The sequence below is a fragment of the Urocitellus parryii genome, chromosome Y (assembly GCF_045843805.1).
Source record: "Urocitellus parryii isolate mUroPar1 chromosome Y, mUroPar1.hap1, whole genome shotgun sequence".
In the NCBI taxonomy this organism is placed as follows: domain Eukaryota; kingdom Metazoa; phylum Chordata; class Mammalia; order Rodentia; family Sciuridae; genus Urocitellus; species Urocitellus parryii.
The window spans coordinates 15,727,524-15,750,179 of record NC_135548.1 but is presented as its reverse complement, the minus strand read 5'-3'; the positions used below and the strand labels follow the sequence as shown (position 1 = coordinate 15,750,179).

The 22,656-nt window shown below is 33.4% G+C and overlaps 1 pseudogene; it reads left to right on the top strand.

Annotated features, from left to right (window-relative positions):
• Window positions 1-736: 736 nt before the first annotated feature.
• LOC144250939 (nucleosome assembly protein 1-like 3) lies at window positions 737-22,221 on the top strand (annotated as a pseudogene).
• The last annotated feature ends 435 nt before the right edge of the window (window positions 22,222-22,656 follow it).

The following is a 22,656-nucleotide window of genomic DNA, read 5'->3' as shown; positions in this document are numbered from 1 at the left end:
ATAATTACTTGTGAAATTGCTTATTATCAAATTCTGCTACTTCAGCAGCTTGCTAGCTAATACTGGCACATTAGTAGGTAAAGTGATAAATCATATTTTAAAACTCATAACATTTGCAAGAATGACAGGATGATGAAAACAAAGAAACACATTCCAGACCAAAATTAAAGTCAACGAAGCCATTGTGCTGTCTAGTCTTGTTTATGGAAATGACACCTACCATCACCACATTCAATTATGAGACAAATTCTATCAGCATTTCTTAGTACCACACTTCACACCAGATGGTAGGGCATGCTTTCTACAGTGAGGTCTCAGGATTCATGCAATCCTGAGAAGTAAAAACCATCCTACATGAAAGTCAACTCCCCAGGGCTGGAAGGGAGTGGAGCACATGGCAGACAGATGAAACCCTAAGAGGGTCCCCTGTAGCACAGCCTGGAGCAATGTAACATCACAGAAGATAACTGGAAAACACCTGCAGCTGAAGGGGTACTCTGGACAGCAATCAGGGACTGCTCAGCTCATTTAGAGCTTAGCTCTTGTCATATCCTGGAGACAAACTGGCAGGAACAGATGCAATAGTAGCGTCTTGCTGGAAAATAGCAGCCACAAGAGAACACTGTATATCGATGATTATAATAATTACACAGAACATTTCTACATAGCAGTTTTTTGTATGTATTTCTGATCCTCATCACGGTTTTGCAAGAAAGGTAGGACAATTTTTAACACAATGAAAGAGGTGGATAGAAAGGTAAGTGACGTGCTTGATAGAGTACAGATAAAAAAAGCTGATATATTAACAGAGGCAGATGCAGATTTTAGGGTCTGAAATTCATAAAAATTTCAAGTCTTTTTTTTTTAGAGCAAATTAATACAATGTCAGAATGCATAAGCAGCAAATTTTGAAGGGCCTTGAAGCTTCAACTTCATTTGATTCAGGATACATTCACCTGTGCATATTGGTTTCCAAAGTTGATGGCTTTCCCAGGTGACAGAAGTGTCACTGTCAGAGCTTTAACTATGAGAGTGAGATTCTGTGGTTTAATTTTATTTGAAATAAAGTACTATTTCTAATATGCCATGCTGCTCTTTTTATTAGATAATTAAGCCAATTGGCTTGAGTCTCTCTATTAATCTACAGGAGAGAGTAGGATCATAATTCTACTGATACTTACCTAACCCCACAATGGGTTCCTGTGAAGCATTGTAGGAATGAGAATAGCAACAGAGAAATGAATATTGACAGGGAAATAAAGGAGCAAATCCTTCCTGTGTGCAGTCTACCAGCCACTCTCCTTCCCATTCTTTCAATTAAAAGTGTTTGGTCTGGTCTGCCTGTTTCTCTTCTGCAAGACTTAGGGAAGCATGAACCTCTTACTACCACCAGGGTAAATCTGTATGTTAGCCCATTTCCTTTACAGTACTTGTTTTTGAAATTATGTATGAACCCTTTCTTGTCCATGAAGTCTGATGATGGATACTTCAAATGTCTGGGATGGCATTTCCCTCCTCACTCTATCCCTCGGTATTTTTTACTATACGTGAGACTTAGAATTATAGTCACCATCTTTCAACCGTGAAGAGGAAGCAAACATAAAGGGTGAATACTGGAGAATGGAAAGAAACAGGGGCCTTGAAGAACATTGCTGCCCTGGAGAAGGGACAATTTCTGAAGCTTCCTTATCTTAAAACTTGTCGTTCTTTGCTGTTGAGATAATTCCTTTGGTGGTGGTGGTTGTTGATGATAATCTAATGGAGCTGAGAATGTTGGCAATCTGCTGCTGAGAGTCTTTACCGATACAAATATTTAAAGCAATGGATCTAAAATTCCAAGCTGCATATGAGAAGCTGTAAGTCTAGGAGGGGAATTATTTAAAAAAAAAAGTGAGGCTGGGACAGATCTACAATCTACAATCTGAAAGTTTTAGCAAATTTTAGTGTCCTGATACTAGATATAGTAAGAAGAAGCAAACTAGAAAAATAGGCTATCAGAGGTATAAGAGATTTATTTAGAGTTTTATCTTTTGGAGTTCAAACAGCCTCCGGTTTTTGTCGAGGTTCCTGGCATGTGGATAGGGCTACAGTGGAGTGCAAATTAAATTTGTTACAAAGATTTTTTTAAAAAAAGTAGGATTTTTGTATGAGACCTCAGTATAGATGTTGAACTAGACGTTCCTAGATGTTCCCCCGATGTTCCTAAAATTTGGAAGGGTATAGAGGGGATGTATGGGATTGAATTGTCTAAATCCTGATCCCTAGTGGTGCTGGCTGGAAGTGATGAGATGCGATAGCCAGCTCTATGTATGAACGACTTGAGCTTGTTTTCAGGAGTGGGGATTTTTTTTCCCCCTCAAGAGTGTATGATCCATGAACTAAAAGTCTAGAGAGCTCAAGAAGGGCATGTTAGCCTTTCTTCCTAGCACTGGAAAACTGAGATGGCAAGAGCCTCCCAGCATTTTCTCAGGTTAATCAGATTTCATTTAAGACAAAAGTGTATGAAAAATGGAATATATGTAAGACAAAGGGCAGATCTTTTAAAATTTACCAAAGTATGTAGTAAAAACAAAAGATTATAGGATTTTTGAGACCATAAGTGACACCCATTGTTTCTATTTTAAAGGTGTTTTTTTATTTTTATTGGTATGTGAAGTATAACCCATGCTGCTCAAAATGTCAGTCACAAATCATTACTGAAAATGAATCTATTACTTCTTTATTCTAAGGTGGTGAGAGATTATGGAAAAGTCCTCATTCTTACTCATTAAAAGACTGTTTCATACTTGTACCCTAGTTTCATTTGGAACTTTGAGCCAAAAGCTGAAGTTAGGTCCAAATTAGTGCTTTTGAAATACAAATACCATTATCAATATCAATATCTTAACTTCATTTTTTTCTCCTATTTTCATCATTAAAAGTGATTGTCTTGCTCTTATTCATTCTGTTTCCTCGAGACACAAAACTAGTGATGACTTGTTGAATTTTAGTTATGTGTGGTTGTTTTCTCTAGCTTTGCCAAGATCAATCAACACTTATTAGAAATAGATTTCAGCACTTTATTCAGACCTTACTAAGATGGTTTATTATCTTGGATGACAATACTGATCTTTTATATCTTAGCATTTGGCCCAGCCCACATTTGGTTAGTGAAATGAACCCATTCATAATTCTTTTCCCTTAAGTTGTGGAGGCATTTGTCTGCCCTCTTAAATACTATAACTAGTCATGGCATCATTAAAATTTTATAGTATGCAATCTTTTCTAAGTATCATGTATGTATTTGTGGAATTATAAAATTTTAGTGTACTAGAGGCACAACTTTTTCCTGATTCCTCAAATAATTTGTGACATAAATTTAGAATTTAATGTTAGCCATTTTTGCCTATTATCTGTATCTGTTTTACCTGTTTGAACAAGAAACCTTCATATTTTGCAATTATAAAACCAAATGTCCTATACTTTAAGACTTGAGGTTCATTTTTTTCCCTCTTTTTAACAAAAAGAAAGAAACACCACCAAGATGGTAAATATTTAGATGCTTTGGAAATATTTCAGATTGTAACAGGGAGAGGGCTGTCTTCAGAGGAAATCAATATACTAAATGCCTCTTAGAAAATAAGGAGGTAAAATCGATCCAAAATGGGAAGCAGCATTTTGATGTCAGAAACTTTATTTGGCAATATTGGATAGTCTAGTCCTAAGAGTGACCTTTGAATTCAAATTTTTAACTTTGTTCTGGGATCAGTGTATATAAGTGTCTATTAGAGGAAAACCACACAGAGTTGATCGCTTGTTTTAAATGTGTATTTTTATTACTACAGTGTAGACCAGCAGATCACAAAATAAACTCCACAAGAGTGAAAGTAGTTATGTTAATTATGTACCTTGGATGAACTCATTCTCTTACAAATCAGTATCATCTCCCTTCCAAAACTCAGTATTGGATAGTTAAAAAAAAATCTGACTTCAACTAAATAAATAGTACTTGGATTTGACTCTATTAAAGACTGCTTTTAAAGTCTTATATCACTCAAACATTAGTACATTGTGAGTGGTTATATTACAACAATCATGAAATACTATTCTATGCCTACACATTACTAATTAATTTTATTATAGTTTACTTAACAGTCAAGTCAGTATGCTTAATAATTTAGGACAATGATCATCAAGTGTGGTTTCTTGGTTTAGGAACATCAGTATCACATGGGAACTTGTCAGAAACCAAACTCTCAGATCTTTCACTGGAGTAAGTTAATAAAAAATGAGGGGATCCAGGAATCTGCATTTTATCAAATCCATCTATAGGGAATTCTGAAATGAAGTGAGGTTCACGAACCACTAGTTCAGGAACTCCAGCCCGAGAGTATAAATCTTTAGTTCTACTCATGAATTGTTCCTTTATTAACTGTGTGACCTGTGGTTAGTTGCTTAACCTCTCTAAGATGAGGATCTCTCATTTGCAAAGTGGTAAATATGATAATACTTGGATCCTAAGGCTGTCATAAAGATTAAATTGAATAGTTTCATCCCAATACAAACTAATTCCTAAATTATTGACGATTTTAAGAAGAATATCAAGAATTCTTTCTTATTCTGAATGGATTTTTAATTTTATTTAAACTGACATATAAAACATAAAAATAATCCCTTTTACAGGGGTACCATTTAATTATATATATTTAAATCAGGTTAAACATATCTTATCCACAATCATTTATCATTTATTTATGGTGAAAACTTTCAATATACTGTCTCAACAGCTTTTTGAAATGCCCAGTGTGCACGGTATTGTTGGCTATAGTCACCCGATTGTGCAACTCACATGAGGATTTTTTGACTCCTAATTAACTTTGAACCACTAATAGAGGTTTCCCCCTCCTTTCCTATCCCAATTCTCTCGTCTCTGGTCACCACCATTTTTTCGCTCAGCTTCTGTGAGATCAACCTTTTTAGATTGCACGTCTAAAGTGAGATTATGCAGCACTTCTCTGTGTCTGGCTTATTTCATTTAACATGATTACCTCCATTTCCATTGATGCTGTTGCATATGACAGGATTGCATTTTTTTATGGCTGAATAACATTCCCTTGTGAATATGTCCCAAATTTTCTTTATCCATTCATCTGTTGATGCATACTTAGGTTGTTTCTATTTGGGGGGCTATTTGGGGGGCTATTGTGAAAATGGACATGGTAATACAGATACTTCTTTAACATACTGATTGCAATTCCTTTGAATATATACCCAATGGCAAAATTGTTGGGTTCCATGATAATTCTATTTTCAATATTTTGAGGAGCCTCAGCTATTTCCTACCAATGGCTGGACTAACCCATATTCCCACCAATAGTGTGCAGGAGTTCCCTTTTCTGTGCTTTCTCACCAATCTTGTCATCTTTATTCTTTTTAATAATAGTATTATTAAAAAGGTAATGCTCACTATGGTTTTGATTTGCATTTTCCTTACGATTTGTGATCATGATTTGTGACTATACCAGTTGACTGATGGTATATTGAGAAGTAATTCCTGAAGTTCAATGAAGCTTGTTTTTTTTTTTTTTCATTTTCTTGTTTGTTTTATTTTTGTTTGCTTTTCAGTACTGGGAATTAAACCCAGGGATGCCACATATCGGGCCTTTTCATTTTTTATTTTGAAACAGAGTCTACCTGTTTCACTGAGGCTGGCCTCCAACTTGCAATCTTTCTTCCTTAGCTTCCCAAGTACTGGGATGACATACATGTGTCATTGCATCCAGCACTGAAATTTGTTTTATGAAACATTATTTCAACAATTTTTTTCTGTTGTTATTGCTCATATTAAACTTGGTTACATAATATAGGTAGCACAGAGAGCACTAGTAATAAGTCACTTTTCTAAGATACATGCACATCAAATTTGTGTGATAGACAATATTAGTAACTTTACTTTTCTAAAGAGGATAAAGGTAGCAGAGAAAAGCAGTGGGTGGTACATGGTGGAACCAATTTCCAACCAGAAGACTGACTATAGGACCTGTGCTCTTATGTATTTCAACTGATTTATATTTTTAAAAATAAATACTCTTCACGTTAATGCTGTTTATGTATCATTGTTAAAATGTTTCATAATGATAATGAGGTGCTTTTATTAGCATTTAAAAATATTAGTCCTGATTTTTGACTTAGCAAATTTACCTGTTGAGAACCAACAACCTTCACTGACTACGACCTGTGGTGAACTGTACTGAGCTAAGAAGGAAGCTAAATAAAATATGCATCCATGATTTGACAAGGGCATTTATGTATTCATTATACCTTGCAAAACAAGTCTTAATAAATGCAAGTATACAGAGGATAAACACAGTGAAATATAAGGTGGACATATGTGGGGTTACTAAGAATAGCAAATTGTAGGAGTAATTGGAATCAGGTTAATCTCCAACCAGATTGTAAGAAAAAATATAGTACTATGTAAGGAATGATTTACATATTCATCTTCATGTAAGAAGGAATCGAATCATAGGCAGAATTTGTGAGTACATTTGTCTCATTATCATATATACAAGCAGGTATATATTAGGAGCAGCACAAATAAGAAGGCAAAGACAGTTGTTTTGAAAAGTTATTAAATAAGTAACCCACAGTTCCATGTCTCGAGAGCGGTGATGTAGTAAAAGTTGTGTAATAGCCTTTTTGCAGGGGAAATTGGTAAACTGGTATTACCTTGGATCCTTAAAAAGAGAGGCAGTCTGACACCTTACTGATAGTTAGCATCCCCACTGCACTGTTTTAAGAATGAGAGAAAATAAGTGCAGATATGAAAGAAAAAGACCTAAAGGAGTTTTAATTTTTGCCAGATTAACACAATGAGAAATTTAAGATTGAATTTGCCACAACATATTTATGGTGTGCTTCATTTTTATATGGTATTATAATCTCAGTCTGTACCTTTGCAATTTTTGCAAAAAACTCTCTTCTTTTGGTGGTCACATCCCTGAGCACAGCATGACAGGTGGAAGGTGAGCTGCATTTCAGTCCCATTGAATAACCTGTGAACTTGTTCAGGGTGGTACTTCATTAGTAATTTTGCAGTATCTAATGGGACAAGAACTTAGCAATTATCCAGATGAACATGTTCACACTGTAGATGAAAAAATGAAGCCCACACACAAGAACGCCTTGGGAATTATTGAGTAAGTAACCCTTATAGCTGCAAATGACTAAAGGCATCCAAGATTATTCTAAAAGGAAGGAAGGCCTAAGTATAATTTAATATTTAGACAAAATTTACCTATGCAAAATAAGTTTTACAAGAAATTATTGGTATTTTTCTGTAGACAAATATTCATTTATTCCTTGTGTCATAAGAACTTCATTGTTTCCTGAAGAATATGTCTTTTTTTCTCCACAGTTTATTTTTAAGTTTATTAGTAAATTTTTCTAGGTGAATTTCATACTTGGTTATTATAATTTAGTAATTCATAGGTATGTGGTCATCATGTATTCTGTATCTAGACTAAATAATGTTTCCTTAGGCCATATAGATAGAGACTTCAAACGATAATTGAATTGCTTCTTTTTGTATTCTAAAGCATTTGTCTATAATGTATTCTTATGTTTTTGATAAAAATAGTTTTGGTTAAAACTTTTAGTGTTTCAGAATATACCAGACATGACATTTGGGCTTTATATAAGTAATCTTATTTAATTATAAAAGATAATAATCACTACTAATGTCCCTGTTTTACAGATGAGAAAACTGTTGCATTGAATAGTAAGTGGGTGTTTTAACAGTGAATTCACTTTCAGCCTAAACAAATTTATGCTGCAACTTTTATCTCTAAGTTAATAATTAGATAAAATTTTTTATAGGTGTTATGTGTTATTATGCTTACATAAGTTATTATATCTAAGGAATTATAGACCTATTATTCAGAATATCTTTTTTGTAATCATGTACCATTCCCTAACCATCACATTTTCTTTAGTTGCTTAAAAAGATGTTAGTTCAATACCACTTAATATTTCATAGAGCCATAATAATGTTTTATATTTCTCAAGTTTCACTACATGTAAACAAAGAGAAATAATATTTTATTCATAATGACAGCCTGTTCATTGGACAGTGAAGTACAATTCACAATGTAGTCTAGGATTAGATATCCTAGTTTACCAAGAGAATTTGGTATAGTTTGAGAAGTGCTAAAAATCAGTATTTGGAAGTATGATTTGTACCAGTGGCTCAGTTAATAACTAATTATGGGACTTTATAAAGACCTTTACTCCTATGAATCTGTTTACCCATTTATGAATTGAGTAATTTATCTCTTCCGGCACTGTCATTGCATAAGTCTGGAATTTTCTTGCAGTTAGAAAATTAAAATATGCAGACGGGTATGGTGGCACACACCTGTAATTCCAGAAACTTGGAAGGCAGAGGCAGAAGCAGCATTGTGAATTTGAGGCCAGCCTGAGCAACTTGATGAGGCCCTGTCTCAAAATAAAAGATAAAGACTAGTATTATAGGTCAGTGATAAGATGCCTTTGTGTTCAGTACTCAGTACCAAAACTACTATAAAATACATTACAAAATTTAGTAGAACCTAAGAGTATAATAAACATAACTTAATCTTTGATTGAGGCAGCATTTTAGAGTCTTGGATTTCCTTAGGATCACTGTTATGCAAATGTAATTAAACTATAGACATTTAGAATTGCTATATTAATTAATATTAATGTAAAGAAAACAGAATTTGTGTAGTACATAGAAGGTATCTTGGTCAGAAAAGATTGAGTTGGTTTTTGTTGGTTTGAATAATGGCTAGTTTTGTTGATCATCTTTATAACAAAAAATCACACATTCGTTTTTTAAAAATAATAAGAAATTAGTTTTGTATTTTTATTTTCATAGTACCTGTATGAGTGTCTGGCATGTAGCATGGAATCAATAATATTTTTGAGAAAACTAAATGAAATTATCCAGCAAACATATTACATTAACTCACTGTTGTGTATTTAGCTCACTGTAAAATATTGGGAAAATGTAAAGATGAACAAGCCAATTTTAGTCTTTGAGGATCTTAATGTTTACTGAGGACAAATAAACGTGTATGATAATAATTGCAATATAATGTGATAAATGCTCTGATAGACATTTAATTCATACTGTTTAGAGAAATCCTGAAATATTTGAAAGAAGAGCCATGTTTTAATCATCTTTTGCAAATTAAATGAATTTTTGCCAGGCAAAAAAGAAAAAAAAAGTATTCTCATAGATGAAGAGAGACTTAGATATTCAGATAAAAGGGATATCATTTCATCATAAAATATATGGATGAAAAGGAGAGAAATTAATTTGTACATCTTGGAGATAAACCATAGTTTCTGCAAGCTGCATTAAGAATTTCTACTTAATTTTTATAGATTACTTAGTATAATGATCATCTTGAAATATATATTGGGAAATTCGAAGTCAATAAAGTTAATATTTTGTTTTGTTTAATTTTTGGTCATTCAGAAGTGAACAAGAGTGGAATAATTATTTGGCCCAGCAAAACTTGCAGGCTGAGTGAGAGAAGATCAGGTATTAGACATTTGTGTACATAAGAGCATACAGAGCATAAGAGCATTCAGCAGAGATCCCGACTATTTGGTTTTTGCATGCCTAAGTAGAAAGAAACATTTTCCTATTTAATACAAATTTTTCATTGTTTTTTTTACTTGTGCTACTATATACTAATGCCACAGTAGTAGTATGTATATTTTAAATATAATATTTTATTAAAATTTTAAGTATTAAACTAAGATATGTGTATTAACAAAATTCCTGTGAATGTCCTTTATTTATGGATTAGTTTCTGGAGCCCTGGAGCAATGTGTGCTCTATGTAGATATTGTTAGTCTAGAACAGTGATTCTTAACCTCGGCTATAGGTTAAAATCACTGAGCTGCATCCCAGAACAATTATTTCTGAATGTCTTCTATGGGATTCAGACATCTAAATTTTTCTATATCCCCAGGGGATTTCAGTGTGCATCTGAGGATAAGAACCACTTAAAGGGATTAGAAGAATTATTTCAACCCAGAACAGAGAGACAGCAGGGGAGAAAAGTGATTTCTTATATTAGAAGCACATAGGAAACTATTTTGAACCACAATCACTAATTCACCTTTCTGGAGATTTTATATATTAACTTGGGCTAATTTTTTCAGATTTTTGGAATATTTGCATGTGTAATGAAATATCTTGGTGATGAGGTCCAAGTCTAAACATTAAATTCATTGTGTTTCAAATACACCTTAGATACGTAGCCTAAAGGTATTTTTGTATAACATTTAAAATAATTTTCTGCATGAAACAAAAGTTTGTATACATTAAATCATCAGAAAGCAAAGGTGTTGCTATCCCAGCTGCCCATATGGACAATCTATGATGATTTGGCATCAGTAGATCCCTGACTCTGAATTTGTATGCTACTAAATGCAAACATGTTTTATGCTCATTCACACACTAATACTTTATAGTAAAAAATGACATGTTGTTAATATAGAAAAAAAAATAACGTGTTCAGGGTAACTAGTCAGCGAAGGTAGCATCACCAGAATCCCCATTTGGACTATTAAACAACAGCAACAACAAAGAACATCTTTATCCGTAGAGCAGAGAATAAGAAATCACACAGTAAAAAGCCCACCATTGGCCATCAAGCCCACCATGTCTGTTTTATTACCATTTGTGGCAGTGCTTGTGTGGAGGAATCTGGGCATATGCAGAAAATACATAGAGTAGGTGAAGGGGGTTGGGAAGGTCCGTTTTCATTGGGAATGCTGAATAAAATGTGCCGTGTGTCTGTTTTGATTGCAGCCTCTCACATGAGGTCAGGTGTGGAATTTCCCACTGGGGTTTCATATCAGCACTCAAAGTGTTTCAGATATCAGAGCATTTCCAATTTGGGGTTTTATAGATGAGGGGTCTGTGTCTACCTGGTGACTTTCAACAACAAACAAATAGAAATAATCTTAATGTAAATTATACCTTTTAATTTTAGTACAACTAGTAATAAGAAAAACAGCGTGGTACCAGATGCCTTTTTCTTTTTTTTTGCAGGTATGTCCTATGGAAAATTGTGTAGCAAACAAAGAATGTCTTCATGATTCTTCATTTCTGCTTCAGTGTCTTTGTCTCTTGTTTTAAAATTCTCCTCAAAATGACATTGCTGTGTACTTTCTCTGAACCTTCTCTTCCGTTCCTCAGATGTTAATGTTTGTGAGTGTAATCAATTAAAATAATTTACTTATGTTAACTTATTATTGATGCTACATTAATTAGCAGCCAAAGGTGACTGTTCTTACAATATATATGTATTCTAATTGGTTAGCCTATGTCAGGAGTTTAGTACTCAGTTTTGCATAATGAGGAAATCAATTTTACTGTCCACCCTAAAAATATCAGTTCCTTGGGCATCCAGTTCAGTCAAACCTAACTCCTAATGGAATTAATAATATTGGTAGCAATGCTAGAAAGAGAGCCCACTAATACTTAATAAGCAAAACATGAGACTACATTGGTAAACATAGGTAACATTCTGGTTTTATTCAGTGTACTGAGTACAGATTTAAGTGCATCACATATAATAATGTATTTAATCCTCACAACAGTTCTCCAATTGTGTTTTTATCATCAATAGCTACTTTGTGATCTTTCTTATATGTATAGGGAAATTCAAGTACAAAGAAAGCTAAGCAACTTGTCTAAGTCATAATCTATGTAAGTGGCAGAGAGAAGTTTCTTAACCCAGGCAGTGAGACCCCATCGTGTCTTCTCTTACAAACATAGTACCCTCTAGATTTTGTGCACTTGGATTTAAAATAAATTAATTCACACAGGAAAATACGTATGTCAGCAGGAGAGTGTATTTTTTCCCAATAATAACCAAAGGTTTGGTTGTTGTTTATAGAATCGTATTAAAAGCCAAGAAGGGCCAATTTCTGATGGAGATTCAAAGACTTTCTTCACACAGGAGAATGTCTGATAGGGGATTCATGGTTCGATTATTCAGTCATTCATTAAGCGACACTTACTGAATGTCTACCATATCCTTAACTCTATTCTGTGTGCTAAAGACAAAAGTTTTCTTAAAACCCATAGATGAGTGGGAGTAAGAGACAATAAAAAATAAAGATATAACATGCTAACTATACTGTTCAATTGTTATGATAAGATTCTGATTCCACTGCAGCACTGAAGGGTAAAGGTTTGCATAAGGGAAAGTTTATAGAAATACTATAGTCTGCCCTTGCCAGCTTCTTCAGTCCTGTGAAAGCAGATGCTGAGGTCTCAACCACTGTGAGAGACTTGACTGGGCAGAATGTGTCCCCAGATCTTAGCACAAACTGAATAAAGCAATAGCTAAGGCAACTGGGGGAGGGGGAACCTTGTAATTCAAGGCCAAAATGGTTCCCAGTCAGTAATTCTGCCCTGAACAATGCAGCAGAACTTGGGCCAGGCGACTAAACTGTAGTGAAATACTGTTGAATAGCACCAGGGAAACCAGGGCAAGCTTGTTAGAGAAAAAAGTTCTGAATGCTTTAAAGCTGGGGTAATTTGTAATTTTTTTTCTCAGCCAGTTAGTGAAAGATCTTTGCACATATTTTAACGCATGTGGCTTCACTCCTTTTTTTTTTTTCCCTGTAGTTAGCGTTAGGGTGAGGGTGAGGGTGACGGTTTTGCCTCTTTATACAGAGGAATGACTAAATTATTGGGTGTTGAGTGAAGTGCTTTTGCAAAGTAAATAACTGTAGTCCTTTAGTGCATGTTTTAAAAGTCTTATCAGCCTCATTTTATTTTAGTTATTTTACTTATTTCCTATTAAATACATATAATATATGTCACATGGAAAAATGTATTACATAAGTAGAATTCAGTATGGAAGAGAAAGCTATGCCCTCAATTTTGTTTGGTCATCTGAAAATGAACATCTGTACCTTTATACTTGCTGCAATTTTCTACCCTAGCAATTACTCACATGAGCTAGTAGAATATAATTGTCCAAGGTTCGTGTTCATCTGGGTAATTTAGTGGAAAAACTCCTATTAGATAAGCTGGCTGACAGAATTTCATTAAATTGTTTACCAGTTAATCAGCTTTGTTTTATGATGGGTATAAATTTGTATCCTCTATAAAGGTATATGTGCACATAATACATTTCTTTAAAGTATATGATAAACAAAAATCAGAGATAACATATCCATTCAATGTAAGAGTCTGTAGAAAAACAGAATAAATCTATTCTTAAGTAATTAAAATTATAAGTAAATTTTAAATTTTATGATATGCTTTGAAGAGGATTATCAAATTATCAGTCTCAATTTATATAGTCTCAATTTGTATTTGATAAGAAATCTATTAAACAGAAATACTAAGTATATTTTCACATCTGTCATACATAGCAAGATGAATAGAAGGTCATTTCTGAATGGTTTTATTTATGTAGAATAATGAGTCACACTAAAGACTATTGGTATTAATAACTGTTGTTGCTTTAATGCATTTGTTCAAAAAGGGACACAATCTGAATTACTTATATCTTTGGTTGTTTTGTAAAAGCTATGGTTTACCAAGATATGGAAGTCAAAGCAAATCTTCTCTGATACCTTCAAGTGATTTATTCAATTTTTACTAAAATGAATTTAGCAAGTATCTTTTTTGCAATAAAGAATAAAACATCTGAAGGAGTTTTCAATTTGCATCTAATGTGCAGGATCATAACACCTGGAAACATTGAGGACAGTGAGAATGCTTAAATTATGTGATAATTATAATTGTTGCAGTTATGGGCCAGCTGTAGTATTAGAGCTGAACTAAATGACAAATGAATGGTAAGGACTGGTCAGTGAAACTGGTTATACATTGCCTAGGTATAACAAAGTAATAGTCCTCTGTTATGAACTAGCTACTCTTCATTGGGCAAAATTCTTATGTTAGAAAATGATTAAGAAAATAAGTAGACCTCTCAGGATTGTTCTGGCTATCATATGAGATGATTTCATTTACTCAGAAATTATTTGTTGATCTCCTTATTGTGAAAGAAACACTACCAGACCCCAAGTATTCAGAAAATAACAAGGCATTGAAACTTAGTGATATTGATCTCTTAGGAGTTGTCAAGATGGAGATGAGGCATAATATTAAAGCCATTCAGGGCTAAAACTGATATATGGTTAATATGGTTATTCAGTAATCAATAATTTTGTGCACCTACTATTTGTCTGATACAGTATTTTATGACCGAAGATAAGGAAGAAGACAAAAATATTGAAAAAGAGTTAGTGTTGGGGATTGTCCAGCACACGACCATGCAGAGTACAGAGCAAACTTATCAGGAGGATTGGTTTTCTTTCCCATCCATATCCAAATTGGAAAATTATAGGATATTAATCTTTGAAGAACTTTAAAATTTTTTTATTGAGAAAACATATATTCCCTTAAGGCATTTTTTGGAAATTTAGTAAAATCTGAAATGGTTTATGGTATGGATTTTGTCATTATCTTTATATAATGGTTTAATTTAATCATTCTATTGAATAAATACAAGTAAAATAAATAAACATCTATAATAAAGTTCAACTAGGCTTATCCTCTAAACTTTTTTTTAAATAACTTAATTTGAATATTTCATACTAGAATACCAGCACATCCATTCTGTGGATGCTGATTAAATGGGTAAGAGCACTGATTTTAGATTTAACTGATATGGTTTATTCCCCAGTTTTGTATCTCTGTATTTCTTTCTTTTTTTTCTCACCAATAAAAGTTAAGATGATCTGGTAAAAATTAATGAGATGAATGTATAACAAATTGTTAACCCAGTTCCTAGCATAGCATTAAACACTTAAGTAAATGTTAGCATTGAGGACATATATCTTGCACCTAATAGCTAATAAGGAAGTGTAGTTATTAATTTCACTTGAGTGTTATTGTATGGCAGAATGATGATATACTTTGATAATATATAATATGATATGTGATTCTTGCTCTCTTGGAAGCTTCTCTTGGAGCTCAGTGGTAAGACCCTGTAATTTAACATCAAACAAACCTAGGATGGAAAGCTGGTTCCCCCTTACAACAAACAAATGACCTCATCTCCCAAAATGTGTAAAGTGTGTGTGTAAAATAGTAGAAACTCTTGTATTTTTACAAAGATTAAAAGAGATTCATTCCTCAACATAAACTCTCTACATAGTCAACTGCAGATTTTTAGCTATTTATAGTACAGTCATTAAGAATCCATCACATGAATTTATAAGTACAAATGGGGTAGTATTTTAGATTTATGTATATTTTCTCCTTCTACAAAACAATATAAAGTTACTTATAAGAAAACAAGTCAAAACTTAGGAATGTGCAAAGGAGAAACTTTAAATCATTCATAATCTCATTACTCCTAATAGTTGATCTTTTCTTTTTGACACTGCTTGGTAGATACATGCATATATCTCTATGAATAGCTATTCTCTCTCTCTCTCTCTCTCTCTCTCTCTCTCTCTCTCTCTCTTTCTCTGTGTGTGTGTGTGTGTGTGTGTGTGTGTGTGTGTTTTTGTGTATGTTATGTGTATTTACAAAAATAGAAACATTTGACACCAGGCTTTCTCAAATTTATTACTAATGATTTTGTTTTAGAAAGATGTCCATGATGTTCCTCAAATTACTTTGAAAAATTAATGAAATAAAGTTAGCATGGACAGTTGTGTTTGCAAAGTATTAGGGTGAGATAATCAAGTGGGTTTCTTTGTCATTGGACCTTGAAATATTTTCATACAATAAGGACTGTTCTTATCTCCAAATTGGGACTAAAATATCCAGGATTTTCCAGACGTAAATGACTTTTTAAAGAAAATACATAAGGTCAGTTCATTTTATGATAATTAGTGTTTTATGCAGCATAGGTTTGGAAACTACTAATTTTTATGTACTTTTTCAATTAACATTTTATCTTGAGTATTTCATTATCTTCTTTTGAAAAGAACATGATATTCAATGATTGTGTAATAGTTCTTTGCAATGCAGTTCCTATTTTAATAACAAGGTAAAAATCTTCATTGTAGAATGTGGTTGGTTGAAAGCTTGAAATTAAATACACACAAACACACACACACATACACACAAACACACACACACACACACACATCAAATCTGAGGTGACCCAACGAAAGTATATGCAAGTACAAGTGAACTGGGGATGGGGGAGGGTGCTAGAGTATTGTGCAGAAAAGATTCCATTCCATTTTTTTGTTCCTCTAGGAGGAATTGCTTCTAATAATTTCATGGTTGCCTGTCAATCTGAGGCAGATGCTTTACCCTTCCTATATAAGTGAGAGATACTACTGCTACATGCCTTTTTCCTTTTCAAGATCATTTTGAAAGCATAATTTTTAAACAAAATTATCTCAACTAGGAGGTTGCAGGGAGGAGGTTAGGAAAATTTATTCAGGCAGGCATTTTAATCAAAGACGTATTTGTTAGAAATGTGGTCAAAAGTGTACTTGGCCAAGTCACACAAATAATAACTTTTTTCCCTTTGAGCCCTGGTCCAAGGCTTTAGAAATGAGTTATGAATGTAAATAAATACAAATCAATAGGAGTTCTGTTTTTATTATTTCTCAGGGAATTTCTGTACAATTTGAGAGCAACTTGCTGCAAGTTCAGCAGATGATTAAGTTTAACCTTGATCCTGAGCCAGCAAGATTGGCTTGCTTTCTATCAGCAAGGGATGTAAATTTACTCGGACACATTTTAATTGGCATTTATGCAACATGTACACACAGATGCTGAATTCATTGAGAAATCCTGAGTGCCATCTGTTTAATGAGCTTTGCCCTCTATTGTAGTACACCATAAAATAAAATTGGATCCCCTTGGCTTTCTCATATATTTATCTTAAACCATACATTTTGAGTGACCACCCTATTAGCGTGCTATTCTGTTAAATATTAGTTCTTACTATAATAATCCAAATATATACTTTATTTTCTCTTTCCTTTTATGTGGAGAGTTTTTCTTCTACTCTTTCTCTTAATAAAAAGATTATCTTCATAAAGTGTCTTTAATAAGTTTCAAAAGCAGGGTTTTTTTAAGTTTAAGGTAATCTCTTAGTAAAACATCTAACATAGTTATATAGAGAGAAATAACTATATCTCATAAAATGCAAATTTATTTTTTAAAATTTTTTTAGTTGTAGATGGACATAACAATTTTATTTTATTTATTAATTTTTATGTGGTGCTGAGGAACAAACCCAGTGCCTCACACATTAGGCAAGCACTCCACCACTGAGCTACAACCCTAGCCCTGCAAATTTATTTTTAATAATATAGTTAATGTTTCTAAATTTAAAAGAAAATATTTAAAATAATCATTTTATTTTTGGTTCTTTTTTTCCCTCATTTACAATCAAAACTTTTTGTTGGACCCAGTTTTGAATGAAAGTCAGTTGACTCGCTACAAGACTTAGGGCAGAATATAATCCCCAAATGATCTGCATAGACAGACCTTGAAGGAAGACCTTGAGGCAATCTTGTGAAGGTTAAGGGGGAAGTGCTGGTCTTTGCCCATTCAGTGCCTTAGGTTTTAGACAGTAAAAACGCAGCTGGGGGCAGGGGCAGAGCTCAGTGGTGCAATGGTAGCCTGGCAAGTGTAAGTCTCCAGCTTGCAATTATTAAAAAAAAAATCAAAATTATAACAACATCAACAATAAAAACATAAGTCTAAAATACACATTTGAAAAAAAAATCTGTAACAGATATAGATGACATGCCACAATTTGAAGCAAAATTACAACTCTACCTTTCTGATACAGTAAGTCTTTTACTTTAAAAAAGAAACCTAAACCAGCAAATTATTTTTTTTTGGTGCCTTTTCATTTTAAAGTAGGTAGTCAGTCTTAAGAGAGCTGTCACTTTTTAAACCTGTCATGATGACAGAATGAACCATTCATTTGATCAGTATTGGCCTTATATCTCTGTGACAGCTAGTGATTATGGTGACATTGTCTTCAACCTAAATTTGTGAGCCTGAGAATGAAATTCTTGAGCTTGAAAGATGTTTAAAACTGAAAGTAAACTAACAGATATAGTATCAAATTTAAGTTGTTGTTACAGGAATAGGTTTAGTTAATTTCCTCATGTGGTTAATGCTTAATATAGTGATATTACTTACTATATTAATATAATTTTCTTCTAAGTATTGAGACTCTGGGGTTGCTTTAAGAGGTAAACTGTAAAATAAGCAACCTCCCCCACCACCCTACCCCAGGGAGCCACCTCAATCAAATCTTATGGTTTCCAAGGACTTTTCATTAAAGTCCCACTTAGAGCTCCTTCAGAAATTGTCTTAATTCCATCTAAAAAATTTTTTTAAAGAATTTTTTAAAATTAGAATTCCTTTGTTACCTTTGGAATCTGTTCAAGTTTTCATGGGTAATGGTAATCTGATTTTAAGTCAATGGTCTTTCTTAAACTATTTGGGTTATTATAGCATTAAACCAATTACTTAACCTAGCAACTCAATTTTTCCACCTTTGAAATGAAAAAAAAAAAAAGACTTGGACTAAAGAGATCTCTAAATTCCTTTTAACTAAAACATTCAAGTTTCAAAATTATATCCATATAAAATAAGATCACAGAATGTAGATTAGATTGCTTATCTTTTATCTCTGACATGTCTCCAAAATATAAAACTTTAGAATATAAGAATAAATCCTTTGCTGTTAGAATTAAACTGAAAATCTTCTTTAAAATTCCCTTTGCTCTGGAAAATTCACATCCCAAACAATCTGCTTCTATCTTAGCCTTCCTACTAATTGAAATTAAATTCTGTAACATGTTCATCACATCTCTTATGCCTTTACTCCATAAAACTTGTATTTCACGTACTAACACCTACTCACCTTAACTGCTCATATTCTCTGTGTGGATCTAAATTTTCTCATGTACAGACTATCAGTCTTTGGAACAAAGGTAAGAGGTAGGAAATAGGGTCCAGGTGGGAAAGGCTGTAGGTTTTGGAAAGGTGGAGTTATGGGCAGTGAGCTGTGGGGGTGGTGTTGGCCAAGCAGTTATTGTAGAATAATGTCTCAAAATAGATGTAGGCCTTGGTTTTTCACATGCCCTCTAAGTAAGAATTCAAATGTCTGTTTACTGAATTAAAATCAAAGATGTATAAATAAAAAAGATAATTGGCATGGGGTTTGGAGGTAGAGAAAATGATGGTTGTTTTATTTTTTTCTTTTTTGTAAAGTCTAGTTTATACACATGCATTACCAAACCTTATAATGCAGGTATGTGAGATGTGGTTAACTAGAAGTTGCAACTGCCTCAACAGTCTGTCAATTTTGATTATAATCTGGAAGATTAAGGTATGGATTTCTTTAAAAAAAAAAAAAAAAAAAACTTTATTTTTTACGTAGTGCTGATGATCAAATGCATTGCTTCACACATGCCAGGCAAGTGCTCTACCACTGAGCCACAGCCTTAGCTCGTGAATTTCTTTTCAATGCTAAAGGTAGTAGAGTGTCACATATGTTAAATTACTCAAATTGGGTTAAAATATTATGGATTAAAATATTAAAACATCTTCTAAGTGCAGAAGGCCTCATCAATTAGCATGAATAATCTTCAGAAGTTCATTTCCTAGCCATCAGTGTACCAAAAAAATTGTACTAGAGACTAACTTATTAATCTGGCTTTTCTCATGTCTTTACATTTGTTTAGTTGCTACTTTGATCCTAATTCTGAATTTATGCAACCATATGAGCCAAATAATATTTTTAATTGCAAGTATGGCCCCATACCCTGCTCTCATTCTTGTGAGAAATGGGGCAATATTTCAAGTATTTCTTAGATCAATTAGTTATAATTGCAGTAGTTGTCAATTATTTATAGTGTTTGAGAGAAGAATGTACATGTCTCTAATGTCACTTGTCACCTGGTAGGGTACCCATTTCATTTTCTTCTTTGTTAATTACTTTTCTCCATGTGCCTATGATCCCCTCAAATCCTGGAATGTCATAGGCTTAGTGATTGTGGTTTTTCATTTACTAGTGATGATGCTCTGAAATTCTTTTCCTTTGATTCTTTTGCTTCTTAGGAAAGAGAAATGACATCATTTTCAAGATTTTCATGACTAAACAGTATAAGTAGTTTGGTAGTAAAGATAATACAATTAGTGATCCCTAAAAGGTATGCTTTCAATCAGAAAAATTAAACACAACTGATTTTTTTTCTTATATGAAATGTTGGTCATTATCTTCTATTATTTTTTGCAAGTTAAAGAGAACTTCATGACTCAAGTAAAATTATTTGTCTACTTCTGATCTTGAGAACACGAAAGAAAACCAATATAAGAAATTATGATTAAAAAATGCTGCTATATCATTTGTTTAGGGTTATTATTACATTAAATGATATGCATCCAGATTGTTATATATTCACATAAGCTTTTCCTTATTACAGTGAATTTGACACTAATAAACAAACAAAAATAACAAATAGAAATATAATTCAAAGTAGGAATAACAATGTGTTTTCAATTTTATTATTTCCTGGCTTTTGGTATTTAGGTCAAAAAGGCATTCTATGTTTTGCCATGCTGCAGTTTTTTTCTTTAACTCATAAATAATTTTTCATATAACACAGTGATTTGCTCATTAAGACCATGGGATTGCTCCAGGATATCTGTAAGTCCATACCCTCATCTGCATAATTATAGGTTATTGTCAGCTAAAAACAATCATGAATTTAATGTGGGCTTTTTATTTACTTACCTCTCAATATCTGTGAAAAAACTTGAAAACCTGTTTAAACTAGAAAAAAAAAACTGTTTTCATAATTTCTTTAGCAGCAAAATGTAATTTTGTATCATTAGAGACAATGTAAATCTTATTTAAAAAATAAATGCGAATTTCAATCACAGGTTTTTTAATAAAGCTAGACTCGTGGTTTGCGGCTTGCAGTCCCGCCCCGCCCTGAGCTGCCACAGCGGTCGCCAGTGCCACCTCCGAAGCCCGGGCCCTCACTGTCGCCAGCCAAGCATCCAATATGAGCCTACAGAAGAAGAATGTGAGTGGAATTCAGAGGATGAGGAGTTCAGCAGTGATGAGGAGGTGCAGGATGACACTCCTAGTGAAATGCCTCCCTTAGAGGGTGAGGAAGAAGAAGAAATGCCTAAAGAAAACTCTGAGGTGAAGGTTAAAGAAAATGAAGTTCCTAAAGAAATTCCTGAGGTAAAGGATGAAGAAAAGGAAGTTCCTAAAGAAAGTCCTGAGGTAAAAGCTGAAGAAAAGGAACTTCCTAAAGAAATTGTTGATGTAAAGCCTGAAGAAAAGGAAGTTCCTAAAGAAATTCCTGAAATAAAGGGTGAAGAAGCAGATTCTACAGATTGTATGGAAGCAACTCCTGAAGAAAAAGAAGATCCTAAAGAAGCCATCCAGGCAAAGGCAGAACAGGAAGAAAAACCTAAAGTAACAGAGCCAAAGGCAAGGTCTGCAGTAAGAGAGGCTCATAAAAGAGTTCCTGAGACAAGGCCTAAAGAAAGAGTGAGTATTAAAAGAGCTCGGAAGGGGAAACCTAAAAGAGAAGATCCTAAAGGCATTCCTGACTACTGGCTGACCCTTTTAAAGAATGTTGACAAGCTTGGGCCTATGATTCAGAAGTATGATGAGCCCATTCTGAAATTCTTGTCTGATGTTAGAGTGAAGTTCTCAAAACCTGGCCAGCCTATAAGTTAACACCTTTGAATTCCATTTCCTACCCAATCCATACTTCAGAAATGAGTTGCTTATGAAGACATACATAATAAAGTCAAAACCAGATCACAATGATCCCTTCTTCTCTTGGGGATGGGAAATTGAAGATTGCAAAGGCTGCAAGATAGATTGGAGAAGAGGAAAGGATGTTACTGTGACAACCACCCATAGTCGTACAACTGCTACTGGAGAAATTGAAATTCAGCCAAGAGAGGTTCCTAATGCATCATTCTTCAATTTCTTTAGTCCTCCTGAGATTCCTAAGACTGGAAAGCAGGAACCATGAGAAGATGCTATCCTTGATGAGGACTTTGAAATTGGTCAAATTTTACATGATAATGTCATTCTGAAGTCAATCTATTATTATACAGGAGAAGTCAATGATACCTACTATCAAGATGGCAGAGATTACGGAAATAGGAAATACCAGAAATAGGAAATACCGAAAATAAAAAAGCTGGCTGAAAACAATTTTCAAGAATCTTAAAAATTCAAGCAAGCAGAAGTGAAGCAGGTTTATGTAGCCTTGAAATAAATAAAAACCTGCCCTATAACCTGAACACTATTACTCTTATAAATGTCTTGTGTTTTCCTATGTTCTTAGCCCATTTAAAAATTGTTCTATAAAGTGTCTTAAGTATCAGTTTATTCTATTGAGCCTGTTATAGTGTAATATTCTTCAAAATATGTAAACTGTTGTTAGTTATTTAAAGCATGTTAGTTTGGTGCTACAGAATGTTGATTTTTGTGAAATCCTTTTGTCATGTTCCTCTTAGATTGTAGCTGTGAAAACTGTCAGAATTATTAGAAAAATATTTGCTTGGAAAAAAAAGTTCCTGAAGTAACAATGCAAGAGTTTTATTGTTATTTT